General features: G+C 39.4%; 1 protein-coding gene across 1 annotated transcript in view; it reads right to left on the bottom strand.

Moving 5' to 3' along the window:
• The window catches only part of SLC38A3 (solute carrier family 38 member 3), a 146,224-nt gene that overhangs the window by 87,131 nt on the left and 36,658 nt on the right, over positions 1 to 22,435 (bottom strand). Inside the window, exon 2 of the mRNA XM_058165807.1 lies at positions 11,179 to 11,288. The gene's annotated coding sequence lies outside the window, so the exon portion shown is untranslated. The remainder of the gene's footprint in view (positions 1 to 11,178; positions 11,289 to 22,435) is intronic.

Here is a 22,435-nt window from a genome sequence, read left to right as displayed (position 1 = left end):
ATAAGTGGGAGGAGATGGGTTTCCCACCATTTCATAATTATCTGTTCACACCAGTCGTGGGTTTCAAAATTTTTTACTGCTGGTTCTGTGGGTGTGGCTTGGTGGGTGTGGCATGGCTTGGTGGGCGTGGCAGGGGAAGGATACTGTAAAATCTCCATTCCCACCCCACTCCAGGGAAAGGTTACTGCAAAATCCCCATTTCCTCCCAATCAGCTGGGACTTGGGAGGCAGAGAATAGATGGCCAGACAGTATTTTTACTACCGGTTCTCTGAACTACTAAAAATTCCCACTACTGGTTCTCCAGAACTGGTCAGAACCTGCTGAAACCCACCTCTGTTTCACACCTTGATCAAGATTAAGGAACCATTCTAACCCTAACCAGCTAGAAGTGGAAAGCAATCCACTTGCTAACAATTCTGTAACTTCACTTCTTTTCCTTTTAATAAGTCTTGTTAAAGAAAACTCAATATGCATCTGTATTTCAGTTCAATGTGGGGAAAATACCTGAAAACTGTACTTTATTCCTAAAACAGGCATAATATATTTACTTATATTTTGAAACCTTACCAATCTCTCAACAAAACCTAGTCTATCTACCAAAATATATTGACTGAAAATCTTGGCAAGCGAAAGATTGTCCATCTTGGATTTTCATAATGATGGTGAACTGATAATAATTATGATATGTGGCTGTTTTTAATAATATATATCTCAGATATATAACTGAGAAAATCATGTAAAAAGCAATGAAAAAATCATTAAAAATAATAAGATAAAGTTAACATCATTATAATTATTTATTTTATTTATTTATTTGATTTATTTGATTTTTATACCGCCCTTCTCCCGAAGGACTCAGGGCGGTGTACAGGCAGAATAAAACAAACAATACAAAATACAATTTAAAATGCAATTTAAAAAACTTATTTAAATTAGCCTGAAAATTTAAAAATTTACCATACACTAAAAAACCCCATTTAAAATTAATAAAATTTGACATTTAAAATTCAATTCAAGCCAGCCCCGCGCGGATAAAAAGGTGTGTCTTCAGTTCGCGGCGGAAAGTCCGAAGGTCAGGTATTTGGCGTAAACCTGGGGGAAGCTCGTTCCAGAGTGTGGGAGCCCCCACAGAGAAGGCCCTTCCCCTGGGGGCCGCCAGCCGACATTGTTTGGTGGACGGCACCCTGAGAAGTCCCTCTCTGTGAGAGCGTACGGGTCGGTGGGAGGCATGTGGTAACAGCAGGCGGTCCCGTAGGTACCCAGGCCCTAAGCCATGGAGCGCTTTAAAGGTCGTAACCAACACCTTAAAGTGCACTCGAAAGGCCACAGGTAGCCAGTGCAGTCTGCGCAGGAGCGGTGTTACATGTTACATTAAAACAGTGTATGAGCATTTTTTTTTCTCAATCAAAACCTATTGAGTTCAGTTTACATTTTCTATACCAACTTATCTGGAAATACACCATTGGACATATTTTGCCCATTTAGAAAATTTATGCTGCTGGACATCCTACATATAATCTTGAATAGCTAATGACAATCCACAAAAATATGCAGTAAATAATAAAGGCTCTATCAATAAAATACAAACAGGCTTTCAAATGATTATAACATAACACCAAAGCAGCATAACAGATTTGCAACCAAAACATCTGTTCTGAAAATTGTACCAATAGAATTGTACCAATTGTACCAATCTAGAATTGTACTAATAATCATGTAAAATAGGTAGATAGAATAGCCATTTTGAAATATGCATCCTTCCTTTGTTCAGATTAGCTCAATGGACAAACTATAAGACCAACTATTTAAAGCATTATTTCACAATTTAACATTAAAACTATAGCAAATAGCTTAAATACCATGTAAAACTCAGGTACAGTTAAAACCAGTTTTTAAAAAATAACTATTTATAATACCGGCTCCTTTCTTAAAACAAATTTCTATTTTTTTTATAAACTTATCAAAGCCATTATTTCACAGAGCAAGGCAATAATTCTACTAGGAAGAAATTTCAAAGGCAACTGTCCCTGGTTCCAAGTTAGCTTATTTCTGACAATCCTGAGAAGATAGAAGAAGGCCTCGGAAGATTCATTCCATCATGGTCAGGTTCTGTAAGGAACAAGGCAAACTCTCATATATATGGTCTTAACTCCAAAAGGCTTTAAATCCTTTCCCAACTTTTTGTCCTCTGGATGCCTTGGCATTCATTGCAGCTTGCACATTTTGCCATCTAAAGTTGATTGAAATTACATGATGACATTTTGAAATTGGTATAAAAATGGCAGATATGGTTTTTAAAACAGATGGGAAATCAGAACATAGCGTATTGGTAGAATGGTTCCTTAAACCCTTCTGGAAATGAATTTGGAAATTCCAGATGCGAAAAACACATTGATCTCCAATTGCATGAATTTAGAAAAGTTAGAAAAATATGAACTTTTTTCAAATTAAGCATTAGAGAATTAAGATTTAACTAGCAATTTATTATCGTATTAGGTGCACCGGACCATGTTCATGATGTAGATGCTAATAGAATTGTTGCTTCTGAAGTTCTTGTCCTGCATGCCATGTTTTCTTCTGAGTAGTCCTTTCTCAAAAAATCAAAACAATCTGTTTAATATTTACTTTTAAGGCAGGATTGAACCACATTTTGGGACCAAGGATGTCCTCAGGTTTTAATTGATATGGCAGGAGGCCATATTAGCCCAAAAGTGAACCAAAAACCAAACCAAAAATAGAAACCCCCCACCAAATATAATTGAATAATAACATTAATAGAAACATTAGACTAAGAATGATTAATATACCATATTGAATATTTTCCCTTTTTCTGAAATATTCACATTACCATTTTTGTAATGTTTGGAGCTGTATCCCTGGCCTTTTGAGCCCTGGGTTAAGACTATATAATCTTACTGGAAAGAAGCAGAAATGGATTTCAGCAGGTTCTGACCAGTTCTGAAGAACCGGTAGTGGAAATTTTGAGTAGTTCGGAGAACCGGTAGTAAAAATTCTAACTGGCCCCGCCCCCATCTATTCTCTGCCTCCCAAGTCCCAGCTGATCGGGAGGAAATGGGGATTTTACAGTATCCTTCCCCTGCCACGCCCACCAAGCCATGCCCACCAAGCCATGACACACCCACCATGCCACACCCACAGAACCGGTAGCAAGAGGGCCTTCTCAGGGTGCCGTCCGCCAAACAATGTCGGCTGGCGGCCCCCAGGAGTAGGGCCTTCTCTGTGGGAGCACCGACGCTCTGGAACGAACTCCCCCCTGGCTTACGTCAAGTGCCTGATCTTCGGACCTTTCGTCGTGAGCTAAAAACATATTTATTCATTCAAGCAGGACTGGCATAAATAGTTGATTTTAAATTGGGGTTTTAGTAATATTTTAAATTTTTAAATCTTTTAAATTACCGGCCGTTTAGTAATAGTTTATTTTAATTTTTTTTAATTGTATATATTTTGTATTTTATTCCAGCTGTACACCGCCCTGAGTCCTTCGGGAGAAGGGCGGTATAAAAATTTAATAAAATAAAAATAAATAAATAAATAAATAAATAAATATAACTATAACAATAGCCAATGCTGGATGTCCTCCAGAATTGAAATACAATTTGAAAGACAGGACAAGAGTTGTTTGGGCTGATTAACTTGAATAGCATAGATGATGTGGGCTTGTATGTATTTTATAATACCACCAGTAAAATGACATTTTTACATTTCTCAATTTTTGTTACATCTGTTGGAGGATGGAATTATTATTTTTTGAAATGACAGGATGACAGAAGCCAGATGAAATCTAACCAAAAAAATTTTTTTTTAAAAAAGAAAGAAAGATGTGAACCTGTAGTTAAAATACATAGTTGGTCACCTTAACATAAAATGTGTCAACCAACCTTTCTGAAAACCTGTGCTAAATGAGGTTCTTTTATTAGGATTTTTCCCCCTGGTAATATAAACAAAAGTAAAGAAAGAAGCATTCGATGCCCAGAAGAGTGTGCTGCAACTTGCAAGAATTTCTTAATTCTTCATCACTCCCACTACTTTTTTTTTAAACCACAAACCCGTATCATAGACTTAAGATGTTAAATATTCAAAGTGATGCAGTCACAAGATCTGTCCTTGCGTTCCCCAGCGCTATGTGGCATTGACTCATATTACACAGGCTTCTGTTCTACATGTCTGTGGCCAAGACAAATGCTAAATGTTAATTCCAAATGACCATAGACCCAAGAGGAATTAAACTGGCGATATCCAGAATTCGGAAAGAGTTGGCTGGCCCAAGCCTTTTGAAGTTCAAGGTAGGCTGCAAAGCTAACAGCTGAGTCACAGACCTCACTTGTGATCAGTTGAGCAAGACCCTGCTTTAAGTAAACCAAAGGTACCAGCACAGGTTTAACTGTTTGGAATCCACAGCCACAGCTACACCGAGCAGATGAATATCTAATCATGAAGGGTGCAGAGAAACTTCGGATACCATTCGGGAGTGTGTGTGGGAAATACCTGTCAGAGAACATTATATGGCCATTGATGCTTAGGTCAACAGGCAAAATTGCTCAGTTGTGAAATAGCAACATGCTGGGAACACTTCATATAAACAGAACCACACGGGATAACATCCACAGCTGTATGGACGCTTTTCTACAAATGGTGAACACTGAACTACACTGATTCTGCGTAATGGGCAGATGAGCAACAACGCAGCGAAATGTATTCAAGGGCTTCTAAACCTTTGAATCTTCAGTGACGTTGAAGATTCAACTGTCACGTTGGTTAGGCTTGGGGTCTAGCTTTGAGCCAGGCTTCAGCTTCTGTGTTTTGTTAATTGCAAGCACCATGTACCGCAGTATACTACTTACTAAAAACCTTGGACATTTTGGCTAGCTTAAATTTTAAGATCTTCACTTTCTAACATCCAGAGAGGTGCCCCAGTGGGTACTGGCCATATATTTTTCTGCAGACTTTTGCCATTCAGGTATTTCTTTTTCATCTCCTGCTGCCAGTGTGCATTGTACAGTTTTCATTCCGGCCTTTCTCCATTTTTATAATTATATCAGTTCTGAAAGAGACGGTGCTGTAAATATTTGTGTACTTTGCACTAATGCGGACCGAACTGGTACATTTTATGATTTTTCCTCCTTTTCTGACAAAATATTTGACACACCCATAATAGTTTCTCTGGACAGAATGGAAGCAAAAGCTGACACTGAGCTCTTCTTTCCACAAGTCTTAAGCTGCTTATCTCCTGTGCTGAAACTGTCTAAAAATGAAACATGTTTAGGAAATTGTGTTCCAGAATTCAAACTTTTTCCCCCAGCTTTTGTTACCATGGCCCCGATTGGAGGATTCTCCTGGAATATTATTTATCACTTTGCTTTCAGTTCTTTGAAGACGTGTGATTTCCATTGATAGACCTTTTATGCGACACCCCCTTTCTGACTCCTCCTTGTACTTAATATCCTTGATCTGATGTATCAACTAGCTGAGGAGGGTGGGGTAGAAAGAAAACACTCCATTTTTATTTTCCTTTCAGTCATTGGGAAGGAGGGGGAACTGGCAGAGCTCTTGTCAACTTCATGAGGGTAGGCACTCCACTGTTTTCATTGGTCCACTGTGGAAGATGTTAGGTGGGGTTAAGCAGCCAGTTGCCAGGTTGCAACAACTATGGAGGGCAGAGGTGGGTTTCAGCAGGTTCTGACCAGTTCTGGAGAACTATTAGCGGAAATTTTGAGTAGTTCGGAAAACCGGTAGTAAAAATTCTGACTGCCCCGCCCCCATCTATTCTCTGCTTCCTGAGTCCCAGCTGATCGGGAGGAAATGGGGATTTTACAGTATCCTTCCCCTGCCACGCCCACCAAGCCATGCCCACCAAGCCATGACACGCCCATCATGCCACACCCACAGAACCGGTAGCAAAAAATGTTGAAACCCACCACTGATGGAGGATAATGACCACTGACTGGAAAAGAAGAAGAATTCCTGCCACAGCACACAGGAGCCAATTGGAGACAAGACATTTACTTTCAAACTGCAGCAGGTGAACTAGACAGCACTACTTGAGCCAGCACAAGTTTGAAAACACAACTTTTGTTGTGGAACAAGGAACACTGGATAGAGATTATCTTTGCAGTGGTCTCGGGGTGGTTGTGGTTCGTGCAGTGCATTGAGAAATACTAAGCATGCTGTTCTTCAGCCTGGATAAGATGGACATGTATAGGACATGGTGTAGAAGATAGCTCACCTGTTAGGGAAAATTCTTCTGTAGATATACTATACGGAAAGGGGAAGGGGGAGGTAGGATGGATGGATAAATGAAATTGGATGGGTTAAAAATGTTGCTTTTTGTATTTGCTAGATTATTTATTTATTTATGATTCACATCTCTAATGTGGCCCCTTCAGAATGACTCTGAGTGGCAAGCAGAATTAAAATCGAACAGAATAAAAGAAAGAAAGAAAATGGTGATTCCGTTGAAACAAACATCCACCAACATTTGAAAAATCCTTCAAAATAGTTCATCTTGTCAACCTGCCTTTCAAACTGACACGATTTACAGATGATCCGCAGTAAGACAACCTTCCTCAGATCCTCTGCCTGACATACACCAGGCCAATAAAGAACATTTATGTGTTTCTGTTACTATATTTTTTTCATTTCTGACAAGTTCTTAAATATTTAAAATTTGTGTGACCAATCCTAGCTTCTACTTACCTGAGGGATGCCCATGCAGGTAAGAGCAACATCAGTAAGGCTAGAGTCAACTCCAATCATGATCCCTCCAGATATGTTGGACTGCAATAATTTCCAGGCAATTGTGATCTTTGTAAATTATGGGAAGGGCTGAGCTAGCATATGAGCTTATGTTTTTCTTTCTTACTGCTATCATTCTTCCATAAACAAATGTGACTCAAGATATGTGGTTTGAAGTCCTGTCGGCTCCCCATACTGTAAACTCAGATGCCAGATTCAGTCAAAGTATTTAAAGAAGCCAACCAAAGTTCAAAGAAAAAGCTGCTGTCGCTGTATAAGCATATATTAAATAATTAACAAACTGGATTCCCGAGGAAAAGACATCCAAATTTCCCAATTGGGAAATGTCTGGGCTGATCCTGGCCCCAGCCCATTCATTGGAGGTTTGTGTCCTTCTTACCTGAGTCTTCGGAGAAGGGCGGTATAAAAATGTGAATAATAAATAAATAATAGGTACTACTATCCATCTCATTCATTGCAATGGAACAAGGAGAAGAAGAAGAATTAAGGTAGTTTCCCCCAGTAGGATATCCTCCAGATACTCAGAATTAGTTAATTAAATCAGTGGTGGATTTCAAAAAATTTTACTACCAGTTCTGTGAGTGTGGCTTTGTGGGCGTGGCATGGCTTGGTGGGCGTGGCATGGCTTGGTGGGCGTGGCAGAGGAAGCATAGTGTAAAATCTCCATTCCCTCCCCAATCCAGTGGAAGGTTACTGCAAAATCCCCGTTTCCTCCCGATCAGCTGGGACTCAAGAGGTGGAGAATAGATGAGAGAATTTTTACTAGTCAGAATTTTTACTACCGATTCTCCAAACTACTCAAAATTTCCACTACCGGTTCTCCAGAACTGGTCAGAACCTGCTGAAACCCACCTCTGAATTAGATGTATATGGTTGCCCATATCATAGGTGGTACATTTAACATACACCATTCCCAGTACTAAGGACTGAGATAAAACATAATTGCTTGACAACAAACCAATATATTTCCTCTCAGAAGTGACAATTGACAGCACGTTTATAAATAACATGACATAACAATTAGCAAGCTAGTTAAGTGTGATGTGGATAGCATGACAATGAACTGGACACATAGCTGACTTTGAAAATTGGATTCAGAGATTGGCAGTTTCTCCTGAAATCAGAGGAAGATAATGGGAAAACAGGAATTAATTTTGCAACTTGTACCTTTCAACAGTTTCCTTTAGCCATTTCCATATAGGCTTGTCTCTCAGCTTATTTCAACTTGCTTTTTTCCAGAATTAATCATACTGGTATCCTGGTTTTTAGAAATCATGCAGTGAACAAAAAGTTATAGTATGATATTGACATTATATCTTTCTATATGACTTGCTATTCTTTGACAGAGAGTGAGTATGGAACACAACAAAAACTGTAATAGTACTTTTAAAAAGTATATTACCAAATTCTGGGGGAGGGAGGGAAAGACAGCTAATTATATCACTGAAAATATGGGGGGGGGGAACACTTATGGAATAGTTTCTGCTCATCCTTTTTAATGACTGATGCTGGATGAAAGAGAAAGAGCATTTTCCAATACATTGACAGATTCTCAGACCTCCTGATAAAAAGGGGGACTCTAGCAGTTGTAAAAAGTGGAGTGGCAGAATAGGAATGTATCCAAATGCAAGAATTTATTAGCATTAATATTCAGTTTTACCTGGTGGTATGCATTACCTGGAAGTGGGCGTGCTATCTAATATTTTTCTAGGGACCTTTCCAACACATTGTGCTGCCTTTCTCAGAAATTCAGCCATGTGTGTCCGTGCGTAAGTAAACCAACACTCCGTAGCCTGAACTCATTAGCTTAATTTCCTTCCTCTTGCTGTTGTTCCCATGTATGGCAAATAAAAAGCAATATCTCTCTATATTTTTTTTTGCAGGTTTTATCCAGAATGTTAGATTACCTTTCTCCTTGTTAGCTATGCATGTGATGGACTATATCTCCATCATAGCTTTGTGATTTACTGCTCAGATAAAGCAAAATCCATTCAGAGTAGTCGATAGCATTTACTCATAGTTTCTGCGAATTAAATTGATGGAGTACTTCCAGGAACTAATGAATAAGGGCTCTGCACACAAGAATTCTCATTACCTTTTTTGCAGCATTACCTTGCAAGACACATTTGAAACCTCAATATGGCAATATATACCCAATCATGGGGCCCTGGTCACCTTTTCATTCTTGGGCAATTTATTGGGACAAAGTTCCCTACATCTTGTTATCCAAACTAAGCAGGACTAAACATCAGCTTTGGGCAGCTACATAGGCAAAGCGAACAGTTATTCCGCTATCTATAATGTACCCCTTCATATGATCAGAAAAGGATTTTCATATTTCCATATTTAATTTTCATATTTCCAGAACTTTATATCTGAATGTTAGCTTATTGCAGAATGCAATTAATACACTACTCATTCCAAATCTCTGCATCCAGTTGCAAACAAATTGACATACCAACTCTGCGAGAATATTTAGAACAATGCAAAACCTAAGGTTTTATCATTTTATATCCATCCAATGGTTGATTATTCTGAATATAGTGGTCCAGTTATTATCTTTGTCATAGGCATGGTGTCATTTCCATTGTAAATATGAGACCAAGATCTGTTTTATTCATTTTTTTTGTAGCTTATTCTGTAAAACGTTTGCAGTTGAAGAACATAGTAAAATTATTTCAAACAAAACATTGGAGTAAGCAGTGTTTTGAAGTGTCAAGATATATATAGAGAAAGTGAGGCGAAAAGCCCACAAATGCTAATCACTTTGTAAAGTAGAAACAGTCTGGAAAAAAGTTGTTTTTTTCACCAAAGGTAAAGATCAGAAGTTCAAGGCTTACTGTAAACTGACAAGGTGAGTCTCTGATCACACATAGAGCAGTGGCAATTCCTAATGGCCCCTCTCTGAAAAACAGACAATATCAGCTTCAGTTCCTAGAAACTAGAGCAACAAAGTGCACTGCACGGGAAGTGGATTAGTATTTGCATTGAAAGTTGGCAGTAGTTGCATCAAGGTTTAAATTCTTTGAAAATGTCAACGAACATGTAAAGGTAGACCCTCTCTGAACTTTAGAAAAAAGACTTTAGGCAAAGTCCCCATGTTAAAATGATGGGTCCTTTTACTGATTAGCCAGGCATCGAATAATATAGAATATGCAGGGTATGAATTGTTTATTTTTCTTTGTTAAACATATATCCCATGTTTTCTGCAGATGGTCAAGGGCAGAAGTTATGAGAATTTCTCTTCAATTATTTTTTTCCACCTGAACACCCCTGGGAGGCAGGCTGGGCTCAGAGGGATCAACTAGCCCTAACTCAGACACTGAGTTTCCATAACTTAAAATGGACCTGAACCTGGGATTTCATGGTTCTGGTCCAACTCCTGAACCAATTTAGCATTTGTGAATGCAGACAGAGCAAATGAAAGGGGTAACCACAGGCTGAAATTGCTCTTCAGCTGTCCCTCTCTATATTAGTTCTTGGTGGAAATACTCTTGAGCCCAAACTATGTTGTCTGAAATTAACAGGATTATGGATAACTAAGGACCAGCTTTAGTATGGTATGTAATTTTCACTGAAGGATTACAAAACAGATTCCCATTTTGATAATTTAATCTCAGAAGCCAGGCCACCACCCATCTTTTCTCCAAACTTTTCCATGATTTTTTCTTTAATTGAAAAAGTTTTTACAAAAAAGCTTCCCCCCCTTTCCCCCTCCCCCCTCTACCCCCGCTCCTCCCTTCAAAAAACCCCTCCCCCTCCCCCCCCCGACTTTCCAGAACAAACGCAAGGTATAGTTTAAAAATAAAACAAGCATATGCTAAAAATTTTCTCTCCTAACACAGTTATACTCCTCCAATTCTCATCAAATCCTAACCTCCCCCATAGCAATCAGAAATAATACATCTTAATCATTCAAAGGCAGTCTGATATCTCTTAGTCTGATATCTATTTTGGATATAGTCAATCCATTTTTTCCATTCATTTAAATATCTTTCTTGCGTATTGTCTTTCAAAAAGGCTGAGATTTTTGCCATCTCAGCCAAATTAGCAACTTTCAATATCCATTCTTCTATTGTAGATAGTTCTTTTTTTTCCCAATACTGTCCTATCTATAGTCTTGCTGCTGTTACTAAATTTAAAATCAATTTAGTCTCAGTTACTGTACAGTCTGTAATAATTCCCAGTAAAAAAAATTGCGGTAGGAACTTTATCTTCTTTTTCAAAACATTTTGTATAATCCACCAAATTCTTATCCAAAAAACTTTTCCATGATTTTTGAAGTGAATTCACAATACTACTGAGTTATCTTCCCCCCGTATTCATAACAATATAATCATAGGCCTATTGACAAGTCTGAAGATTCCAGAAAATGTCATCTAATCTACATTTGAACAAGCTACCTTTAAGATGGTTCACAATTGAGTGTCTCTTGATTTTACTTGCAGATTCCATCCTTTGGTACCTCAAGTTATAAATAGGGCAGGAAAGATGACGATGGTCTTTATGTCTTCTTCATAAAAAAGAAAATAAATATCCTCAACAAACATAATCTATGCACTTACCTAGATATTTTTGTACATATTTCTCTAATAACTTTTCCCCAAAGGTCAAGCCGGAGGGGGATGAAAAATAATAATATAATACTGAACTTGTCTGAGAGGCTGTTTTTATTATGGCATGGGCTATAAACCTGCATTTTGAAGTATTCAATATGAGCATTGGAGGTAGGGAGGGGTAAAAATAAACCATTTGTGAAAATGGGTAGATGAACACCAGGACTTCAGAAATTCCATTAATACAATCTGGTCAACCAATTTTGGGGAAGGGGGTAAGGAGAGATTTCCTGCAGATACTGGATCTTATTACAACTTCCAAAGAGATTCATGCTTAAAATGGCTTTGAGGTAGATGCGAAAGTGCAGGGGGAAATGCATATATCCCTTATACTTTAGCACAGGCAACTGTGCTGGAAGGGGAAGAATTATTCAGTAAAACTATTATCCAGAGAAGTGAAATTAAGATCGACTGTATTTGCTTCATATTGATCCCAATGTAGTGAACAAAACTAGGAGAAAAAACCTTGGAAAACTCTGTGAAAAATCTGATCTCGAAATTTATTTATTTATTTATTTAATCAAATTTGTATACCGCCCTATCTCCCAAGAGACTCAGGGCGGTTCACAGGCAAATAAAAACATATAAATACAAATTAAGATCACAATTAAAAAAATTATTCTAAAGCCAAATTAATTAAAAATGATATAAATACTAAAACCAATTAAAATCAACCTAAATTTAAAATCTAGTCCAGTCCTGCGCAAATGAATAAATGTGTTTTAAGCTCACGACGGAAGGTTCGGAGGTCCGGAAGTTGACGAAGTCCTGGGGGGAGTTCGTTCCAGAGGGTGGGAGCCCCCACAGAGAAGGCCCTTCCCCTGGGTGTCGCCAGAGGACACTGCCTAGCTGACGGCACCCTGAGGAGCCCCTCCCTGTGAGAGCGCACGGATCGGTGAGAGGTATTCGGTAGCAGCAGGCGGTCCCGTAAGTAACCCGGCCCTATGCCGGGTTCCTTTAATCCTTTAATGAATTTGTATGATAGTTTTCCTCAGAAATGTGCAGGAGACAAAGACTCAGCATAACAGCTACTCACTGAAAATGGAAAAATGCTAACAAAGAAAATTGTGATCTCACTTCCTATTTTCGCTTAATCTTCTCTATAAAAGAATATGCATTTCAAGGGAAGGACTAAATCTTGAAAAACACATGATATCTTTGAATGTACTTAAATCGGCCTGGGTAGTTAACTGAATCATGGGACTTAGGAAGGGACTTGTTGATGTCCCAACTGAATCTTAATGTGTTATTGTTGAGAAAATGTATTGGAAAGTACAGATCTCATCCCTTCAAATAAGGGAAAACACAGATCTAGAAAATTTCAGAGCAGTTTGTAAAATGACTGATCTATAAGCATTTTAAAAACAATACTTTGATTACTAAAAGTTAGAAAGGGTTTGTCAGGATTAAACTTTACCAGACTATTATTATTATTATTTGATAGCTAACTTGGTTATAGGATTACAGGAATGATTGTATAAATAAGATAAGATAATGGTTAGCAAATTAATTAAATGTGACATGTATAGCATGACAGTTAACTGGACGCATGACTGATTTTGAAAATTGTATTTCAGAGATCAGCACAGTTTCTCCTGAAATCAAAAGGTGGTTTTGGGAAGACTGCTACAGGAATTAATCCCGCAGCCTGTACCTTTTTAATGATTTAGATGCAAAAAGTGAATGATTTAGATTTAGATGCAAAAATGATTTAGATTTAGATGATTTAGATGCAAAAAGGCCTCTGGTGGCTCAGCAGACTAAGTCTGTCTGTTATTAACACAGCTGCTTGCAATAACTGCAAGTTCAAGTCCTACCAGGCCCATGGTTGACTCAGCCTTCCATCCTTTATAAGGTAGGTAAAATGAGGACCCAGATTGTTGGGGGCAATAAAGTTGACTTTGTATATAATATACAAATGGATGAAGACTATTGCTTGACACAGTGTAAGCCGCCCTGAGTCTTCGGAGAAGGGCGGGATATAAATTCAAAAAAAAAAAAGATTATCTCACTGAATTTGCAGATTATGTTAAATGCAGCATTATATTTCTTTTGCTTGAATACAATATTACGTTAATTTCTTTCCTTCTACCACTATGCTTAAACAGGCCAGGTAAAATCATGCACTGTGTTTAGAAATTAGAAACTGTCCATCACAACATTACATTTTATTTCCTTACATTTTACATAAGAAATTTTGCAGATCGGTCTCTTTGTTCCTTTGAAATGTCAAAGTTGGATTAGAGTAAACTACTTTGGACTACTTTGAAGAAGCTTTATTCAGTTTGGATATTACGCATATTTGAATCAGCCTTAGTTCACTAAGGGCTTCATTCACATTCAATGATTTTCATATTAAATTATCCACTCTTCCCATTAGCTAGAAACAGCTTCTGTCCCTTTGTAATCTGAAAGGGACAGGATTCATGAAGGCTGTTGTGCAAGACTGAAGGGTTCCCCCCATACAATCTTCCAAAACCTGTTTGCAAGGAGCTGTCTACAATTTTTAAAGATATTAATTCTGTACATACTTCAAACATTTTGTTATTTTGGCCTTCCAATATCTATACTTGTATTGAATCAGAAGACGAGTGACACAAGGACTGCCCTTTTCTGATGCAGAAGGTGGCAATGCAAGCAATGCTCATGGCGTAGTACTATCTCTCCACGTAGAGCTGCCAGATCAAAAGGTTAAGCAGGAGTCATGCAATGTTTGGACATGTATTTACACACTCATCATCCCGTATGTTTTCTTCTGCACCAAAAAGAGAAAAAAAGGAATCCTTAGACAATCTGGCTTCCTACCTTGCCTCATAATCAAAGCCAGGAGAATTCACTTAGCTGAAGTATCACCTTCCTATTAGAGCCCTATGCCAAAGAATTGGCCCATCTCTGTTCTCCTAGAAAAGTTCTGTACATTGGCGTCACATCAGTCTAGCTTTAGATCCAGAAACCTTGCTGGGATGTCATCTGTTGACCTCTGGGCCATATTGCTGCAGATGTAAGCTGTTAATATTTAGCCACTGAACCAGAATGTGGACAGATAGATCAAAAAGGGGAGAAGGAGAAATGTGTACCAGAAGCAGCATGTTCTATGTGGATTGATTTCAGAAATATGCCAAGCAGGATTTTTCCAGAAGCTATTAATTAATTACTGGTAGGAGAGAATCTGTCTAATTCAAGTGATCTTCTAAAATTCTAATGGAGCCTGGAAAGAAATGTAAATCATCCTCCTAAATCCTCAAAAAATATGTTAATTAAATCTATGTGTACTGTATATCAGTATTTCAGGGGTATGAGTATGTGTCAGCATTTGAGGGGCTCCCACACAGAAGAGGGAGTCAACCTATTTTCCATGGTACCAGAAGGCAAGACAAGAAACAATGGGTTGAAACTAACCAAGGAGAGAAGCAACCTAGAACTAAAGAGAAATTTCCTAACGGTGAGATCAATTAACCAGTGGAACAACTTGCCTTCAGAAGTTGTTGGTGCTTCATCACTGGAGGTTTTTGAGAAGAGACTGGACAGCCACCTGTCTGGCATGGTACAGGGTCTCCTGCTTGAGCAGGATCTTGGACTGGAAGACCTCCAAGGTCCCTTCCAGCTCTGTTCTGATTAGTTGATAACATGTCCCATACAAATAATCTAACTTGGAGATTGGCAATAGGCAGCACCGACACTCATACCACTAGATGGTATCTAGCACCCACTTTTAAAAAATGGCCCAACTTCATCAGATAACCAAGTCTTAAAAAAAAACCCACCTCTGTGCTCTCCCAGAAAGTATTATGAGATTTGAATCTCTCTCTGTGTATGGTTTATGATATTATGTAAAATCATACAATCCACCACTTTAAGAGGTTGTTGAACCTCTAATGAGACTTGCTGGTAAATTTAGCAAAAACAATTTAAATGCAAACAGTGTTGAATAGTTTTTAAATCCTGTTTTGCAAATCTGTTACACTTAATGAAAAATGCCACAAGTTCTGAAAGTATACCATGATGTATACTTACAATGTATACCAGCCTACATTGATGTGTTATCCCTATTATCATGTTTACTTCTACAGATACAATGCCTTCCTAAAAATTGATCTCACAATAAATGGAGATGGACCAGCCAGCTATGAAGTCATTATTTTCAATTTTTCATCTCAAATACGCTACATGGGGCATTTAGCACTGAATATACCAGGAGTCCTGTTGATTGCCTCAGTTAATTTAAGAATAAATAAACTAAATAAGTATTCAATCCCAATCCTGCATAATAGGTAATTTTAATTTGCATATCTCTAAATAAAATGCAATATGGAAATTGACTGTGGCTGAATCAATCTTTTTTGTTTAACAGCAGCCAAAATATACTAATATTTCATGGCCGCAGAAGTAGACACGTTTAAAAAGAGGCACAGCTATTATTCAAAGGTTATGTTTCCAGGGTTGCAGTATTTTTATTTTTAGGGAAACTGCACACAAATCTGCTAGTGCATTATTATCCTGATTAATCACTATTATAACAGAATTGTGAACCAAAAAGCATTTTAATCCAGCCCAGTTTTTAAGTGTTATATTTCACAATCTCAACCCTAAATTTCTACCCCACATCCTTTCCCCTATGTAACATTTTATTTTAAAAAATCAATCCAAAAAAACATTTAGCTTTTTTCCTTTCTATGGCCATCTTGTGATTAGCCAAGGTCACAATAGGAGGAGAATGAAATGTGTGGTGAGATCACAATTCTTTACTAGTGTTAAATCAGGGAAGTTTCTATAAACGTTCACAGCAAAACAATATACAACATGTTGGCAAGAATACTATATTTGCATATGGAACATTTGTGTGAGTAAATTAATAGAACAGCTCTGCAACAAAGTAATTCATGAGTTAATTGTTGTTTTTATATTACTATACAATTTTTCTATGAAATTAATAGAGTAATCAAATGATAATATGCCCTAAGGTCCAAGTTATTGTGCCAGTAACATAATAGGCCATAACCATATCTGTATGATAACTGGTTATTTGCCTGATTAACAAGGAATGGTAAGGAAGCTACTTAAAGCACAAAAACTTCTGCTAGAATTGAAAGGTTGCCCTAAATATATGTAAGACTGGATGTGTATGGATATTTTATTTATTTATTTATTTATTTATTTTTCGTATTTTTATACCGCCCTATCTCCCTAGGGACTCAGGGCGGTTCACAGCCAGATAAAATATACATATAAATACAAAATAAAACATCCATTAAAAAACTTATTACATATGGCCGAATAATTAAAAATAGCAATACACATAATAAAATCCCCATTAAAACCAATTCAAATTTAAAAATCTAGTCCAGTCCTGCACAGATAAATAGATGTGTCTTAAGCTCGCGGCGAAAGGTTCGAAGGTCAGAAAGTTGGCGGAGTCCTGGGGGAAGTTCATTCCAGAGGGTGGGAGCCCCCACAGAGAAGGCCCTCCCCCGGGTGTCACCAGCCGGCACTGCCTGGCCGACGGCATCCTGAGGAGTCCCTCTCTGTGAGAGCGCACGGGTCGGTGAGAGGTATTTGGTAGCAGCAGACGGTCCCGTAAGTAACCCGGCCCTATGCCATGGAGCACTTTGAAGATAGTTACCAGAACCTTGAAGCGCACCTGGAAGGCCACAGGTAGCCAGTGCAGTCTGCGCAGGAGAGGTGTCACATGGGAGCCACGAGGGGCTCCCTCTATCGCCCGCGCAGCCGCATTCTGAACTAACTGGAGCCTCCGGGTGCTCCTCAAGGGGAGCCCCATGTAGAGAGCATTGCAGTAATCCAGACGAGACGTCACAAGAGTGTGAGTGACCGTACATACGGTATCCCGGTCTAGAAAGGGGCAAAACTGGTGAACCAGGCGAACCTGGTAAAAAGCTCTCCTGGAGACGGCCGTCAAATGATCTTCAAAGGACAGCCGTCCATCCAGGAGGACGCCCAAGTTGCGCACCCTCTCCATCGGGGCCAATGACTTGCCCCCAACAGTCAGCTGCAGCTGCAGCTGACTGTACCGGGATGCCGGCATCCACAGCCACTCTGTCTTGGAGGGATTGAGCTTGAGCCTGTTTCTCCCCATCCAGACCCGTACGGCTTCCAGACACCGGGACAGCACTTCGATAGCTTCGTTGGGGTGGCCCGGTGTGGAAAAGTACAGCTGAGTCTCACCCAGCGGCTTCATATAGATGTTGAACAGAAGGGGCGAGAGAATCGACCCCTGAGGCACCCCACAAGTGAGACGCCTCGGGGCCAACCTCTGCCCCCTGTCAACACCGTCTGCGACCGATCGGAGAGATAGGAGGAGAACCACCGATGAACGGTGCCTCCCACCCCCAATCCCTCCAACCGGTGCAGCAGGATACGATGGTATCAAAAGCCGCTGAGAGGTCTAATAGGACCAAGGCAGAAGAATAACCCCTATCCCTGGCCCTCCAGAGATCATCAACCAATGAGACCAAAGCCGTCTCAGTGCTGTATCCGGGCTGGAAGCCGGACTGGAACGGGTCTAGATAGACAGATTCATCCAGGTACCGGGGTAATTGACATGCCACCACACTCTCTACAACCTTCGCAGCGAAGCGAAGGTTGGAGACCGGATGATAATTTCCTAAAACAGCTGGGTCCAGGGAAGGCTTCTTGAGGAGGGGCCTCACCACCACCTCTTTCAAGGTGGCCGGAAAGACCCCCTCCAACAAAGAAGCATTCGTAATCTCCTGGAGCCAGCCTCGTGTCACCTCCTGAGTGGCCAGTACCAACCAGGAGGGGCACGGGTCCAGTAAACACGTGGTGGCGTTCAACCTACCCAGCAACCTGTCCATGTCCTCGGGAGCCACAGGGTCAAACTCATCCCAAACAATCTCAACAAGACGTCTCACCTGGATCCACCCAATTTTGTCCAGACCATCCTGAAGCTGAACGATTTTATCATATAGATAACCACTAAACTCCTCAGCACGTCCCTGCAACGGGTCATCCCGCTCCCCCTGTTGAAGGAGGGAACGAGTCACCCGAAACAGGGTGGCCGGGCGGTTATCTGCCGACGCAATGAGGGATGAGACGTAGCAACGTCTCGCTTCCCTCAATGCCACTAGGTAGGTCCTATTATAGGACCTAACTAATGTCCGATCAGCCTCCGAACGACTGGACCTCCAAGAACTCTCTAGGCGTCTTCTCTAGGATATGTCTGTACATTTAAGTGGTAAATAAGTATTTAATTAACAGTAGCAATTCTTTAATTGCGCTCGCACAGAGAGGGACTTCTCAGGGAGCCGTCCGCCAAGCAATGTCAGCTGGTGGCCCCCAGGGGAAGGGCCTTCTCTGTGGGGGCTCCCACCCTCTGGAATGAACTTCCCCCTGGACGTCGTCAACTGCCTGACCTTCGGACCTTCCGCCGCGAGCTGAAGACTTATCTGTTTATTCACGCAGGACTGGCATAGGAATTTTAAATAGCTTTTAATATTTGATATAAATTTTATGGGTTTTTTTACGGTTTTAAATGTTTTAATTTGGCTTTATATCTAATAAGTTTTTTAATTATTGTTTTATTTGTATATTATTGCTGTTTTATCTTGGCTGTGAACCGCCCTGAGTCCTTCGGGAGAAGGGCAGTATAAAAATCCAATAAATCTAAATCTAAATCTAATCTAAATCTTTAAATGCATTAAAAGGAAATAATTGGGAAGCACTAAAAAAAGGGTAGAAAGATTACACAGGAACTGAATTATTTCTTTTTTAAATTTACTGCAGAGATGTAGGGCAGATACTTTGCCCACTGATGTTTCAAGGTAGCTGCTCCCCATCCAGACTTTTGTATTACCTGCCTTCTTTCCCCACCATTTTCCCTAACAAGGATACTACACCATTCTTACCTTTTAAATCAGCCAGATGGCCAGCACTCTTATTGCTTAGTGTTCATCCATCCTATTACAGCCAATAGGAATGATTTACTGTAATGTTTCTCAAATTTGGCAACTTGAAGACCTAGGGACTTTAACTCCCAGAATTCCTCAGGCAGCATGCTGGTAGGGGAATTCCCAGAGTTAAAGTCCATACCTCTTCAAGTTGACAAGGTTGGGAAACACTGGTCTACAGCATTCCCATTCTTGCCCTGATCCTCCTCAACTGAAGGGCGCAGTGTAGCCATTTCATTTCTCAGCAAAGTCAGGATAACAATTGCTACCAACCTGCCTTCCACTGAGGACCTGTATACTGCACAAATCAAAAAAAGGGCTTTGAAAATATTTACAGACCCCTCACATCCTGGACATAAACTGTTTCAACTCCTACCCTCAAAACGACACTATAGAGAACTGCACCCCAGAACAACTAGACACAAGAACAATTTTTTCCTGAACTCCATCACTCTGCTAAACAAATAATTCCCTCAACACTGTCAAACTATTTACTAACTCTGCACTACTATTAATCTTATCATCGTTCCCATCACCCATCTCCTTCCACTTATGACTGTAACTTTGTTGCTTGTATCCTTACAATTTATACAGATATTGTTTCCTGATTGCTTATTTGTACCCTATGACTATCATTAAGTGTTGTATCATTAAATGTTAAATTTGTACCCTATGACTATCAAGGCTGTGTGCTCTCCCCACTTCTCTTCTCTCTGTATACCAATGACTGCATCTCCAATGATCCATTTGTTAAGCTACTGAAGTTCGCAGATGACACAACAGTGATTGGTCTCATTCGAGACAATGACGAATCCGCATATAGACGAGAGGTCGAACGACTAGCCTTGTGGTGCAACCAAAACAATCTGGAACTGAACACACTCAAAACCGTAGAAATGGTGGTAGACTTTAGGAAAAACCCTTCCATACTTCCACCTCTCACAATACTTGACAACACAGTATCAACAGTAGAAACCTTCAAATTTCTGGGTTCTATCATATCGCAAGATCTCAAATGGACAGCTAACATCAAAAACATCATTAAAAAAGGACAACAAAGAATGTTCTTTCTGCGCCAACTCAGTAAGCTCAAACTGCCCAAGGAGCTGCTGATCCAATTCTACAGAGGAATTATTGAGTCTGTCATTTGCACCTCTATAACTGTCTGGTTCGGTTCTGCAACCCAACAAGAAAAACACAGACTTCAGAGGATAATTAGAACTGCAGAAAAATAATTGCTACCAACTTGCCTTCCATTGAGGACCTGTATACTGCACGAATCAAGAAGAGGGCCGTGAAAATATTTGCAGATCCCTCGCATCCTGGACATAAACTGTTTCAACTCCTACCCTCAAAACGGCGCTATAGAGCACTGCACACCAGAACAACTAGACACAAGAACAGTTTTTTCCCGAAGGCCATCACTCTGCTAAACAAATAATTCCCTCAACACTGTCAGACTATTTACTGAATCTGCACTACTATTAATCGTTTCATAGTTCCCATCACCAATCTCTTTCCACTTATGACTGTATGACTATAACTTGTTGCTGGCAATCCTTATGATTTATATTGATATATTGATCATCAATTGTGTTGTAAATGTTGTACCTTGATGAACGTATCTTTTCTTTTATGTACACTGAGAGCATATGCACCAAGACAAATTCCTTGTGTGTCCAATCACACTTGGCCAATAAAATTCTATTCTATTCTATTCTAAAAAAAGTGTTATAAGTGTTGCACTTTGATGAAGGTATCTTTTCTTTTAAGTACACTGAGAGCTTATGCATCAAGACAAATTCCTTGTGTGTCCAATCACACTTAGCCAATAAAAATTCTATTCTATTCTATTCTATTCTATTCTATTCTATTCTATTCTATTCTATTCTATTCTATTCTATTCTATTCTATTCTATTCTATAATACAGAGGAGTTGGAGAGCAGTTTCCAATGTCATCTTGTCTGTAGTTGCTCTGCTGAAGACTGATCTTCCTTCAGTCTGCACCCTGTCACTATAATGAGGCGCTGCCTTAATTACAGCTACTCAAAAAAGGTACCTGGAAGGAGTTACATTGCCTTATCATTTTTGTAATCATTCTCAGCTTCTGTATCCAGGTTTGCTGCTGTAGTATCTATGGGGCTACTGAAATAAGAGCATTTGTGTATAGTTTACTTTTTTTTTTTACAGTTGATACCCCCACCCATTTCTCCTACATAGCATCCACCAGAGTGCTAATTGTGGGCATTCTTTGCAAATCTGTTGTCTTTAGCATCTATGGAAAGTAAGCAAAGAATGATAAAAAATTAAGCTGTATATCAACATACTAATTCCAGAGAGCATCTATATGAGAGTAGTTAAGGAAGAAATATGTGAAATTGTTAATCTTTTTGAAAATTTCTTAGATTAGTAGACAATGTAATATTAGTTTAAAAAAAACAGACCAAAGAAATTCCAGGTTAGTTCACTTGCCAGCTGTTCTGTTTGAAATGGATGGAAAATATTACTAAAGATAAACAATATAGAAAGATCAATCTTTTCACTTGGAAAGAATTGACATGGCAATGGTCATCTTTCTCTCACTAACCTTCAGCATTCTGTGCGAGTACTAATAACTACGTGATAGAGGTAATGCATTATTTACTTAGATTTTTAAAAGGCCTTTAACAGACACTCCAGAGCAAACTCAGCAATCATATGAAAAGTAGATCTTTGTTCAATGAACAGAAAAGAGGAATGGATCATCACAGCATGCAGATGGATCTGCAGGGAGGAGGGAGAAAATCAAGATGGCAGCCACAGTCTGTATGTTTATATGTGTACTTTTTTTCTCTCGCATGCATATGTATATGCGGGGGTGGGTTCTAAATTTTTTTACTACTGGTTCTGTGGGTGTGGCTTATTTTGTGGGTGTGGCTTGATGGTCATGTGATTAGGTGAGAGTGTCTTGGTCATGTGACTGGGTGGGCGTGGCCAATAACAATAAATAATAAAAATAATAAAGTATACAAAACAATGAGAGGTACCAAAAACCAACTTTCACACTTTACACACACACAACACAACACAACTGACTCACACACAATGTAAAAGCAGCTGCACTTCACCCAAAAGGGCCTCT

Source organism: Ahaetulla prasina, chromosome 2 (assembly GCF_028640845.1).
Source record: "Ahaetulla prasina isolate Xishuangbanna chromosome 2, ASM2864084v1, whole genome shotgun sequence".
Taxonomy (NCBI): domain Eukaryota; kingdom Metazoa; phylum Chordata; class Lepidosauria; order Squamata; family Colubridae; genus Ahaetulla; species Ahaetulla prasina.
The sequence above is the reverse complement of the archived record's forward strand: the minus strand, read 5'-3'. Positions and strand labels throughout refer to the sequence as shown.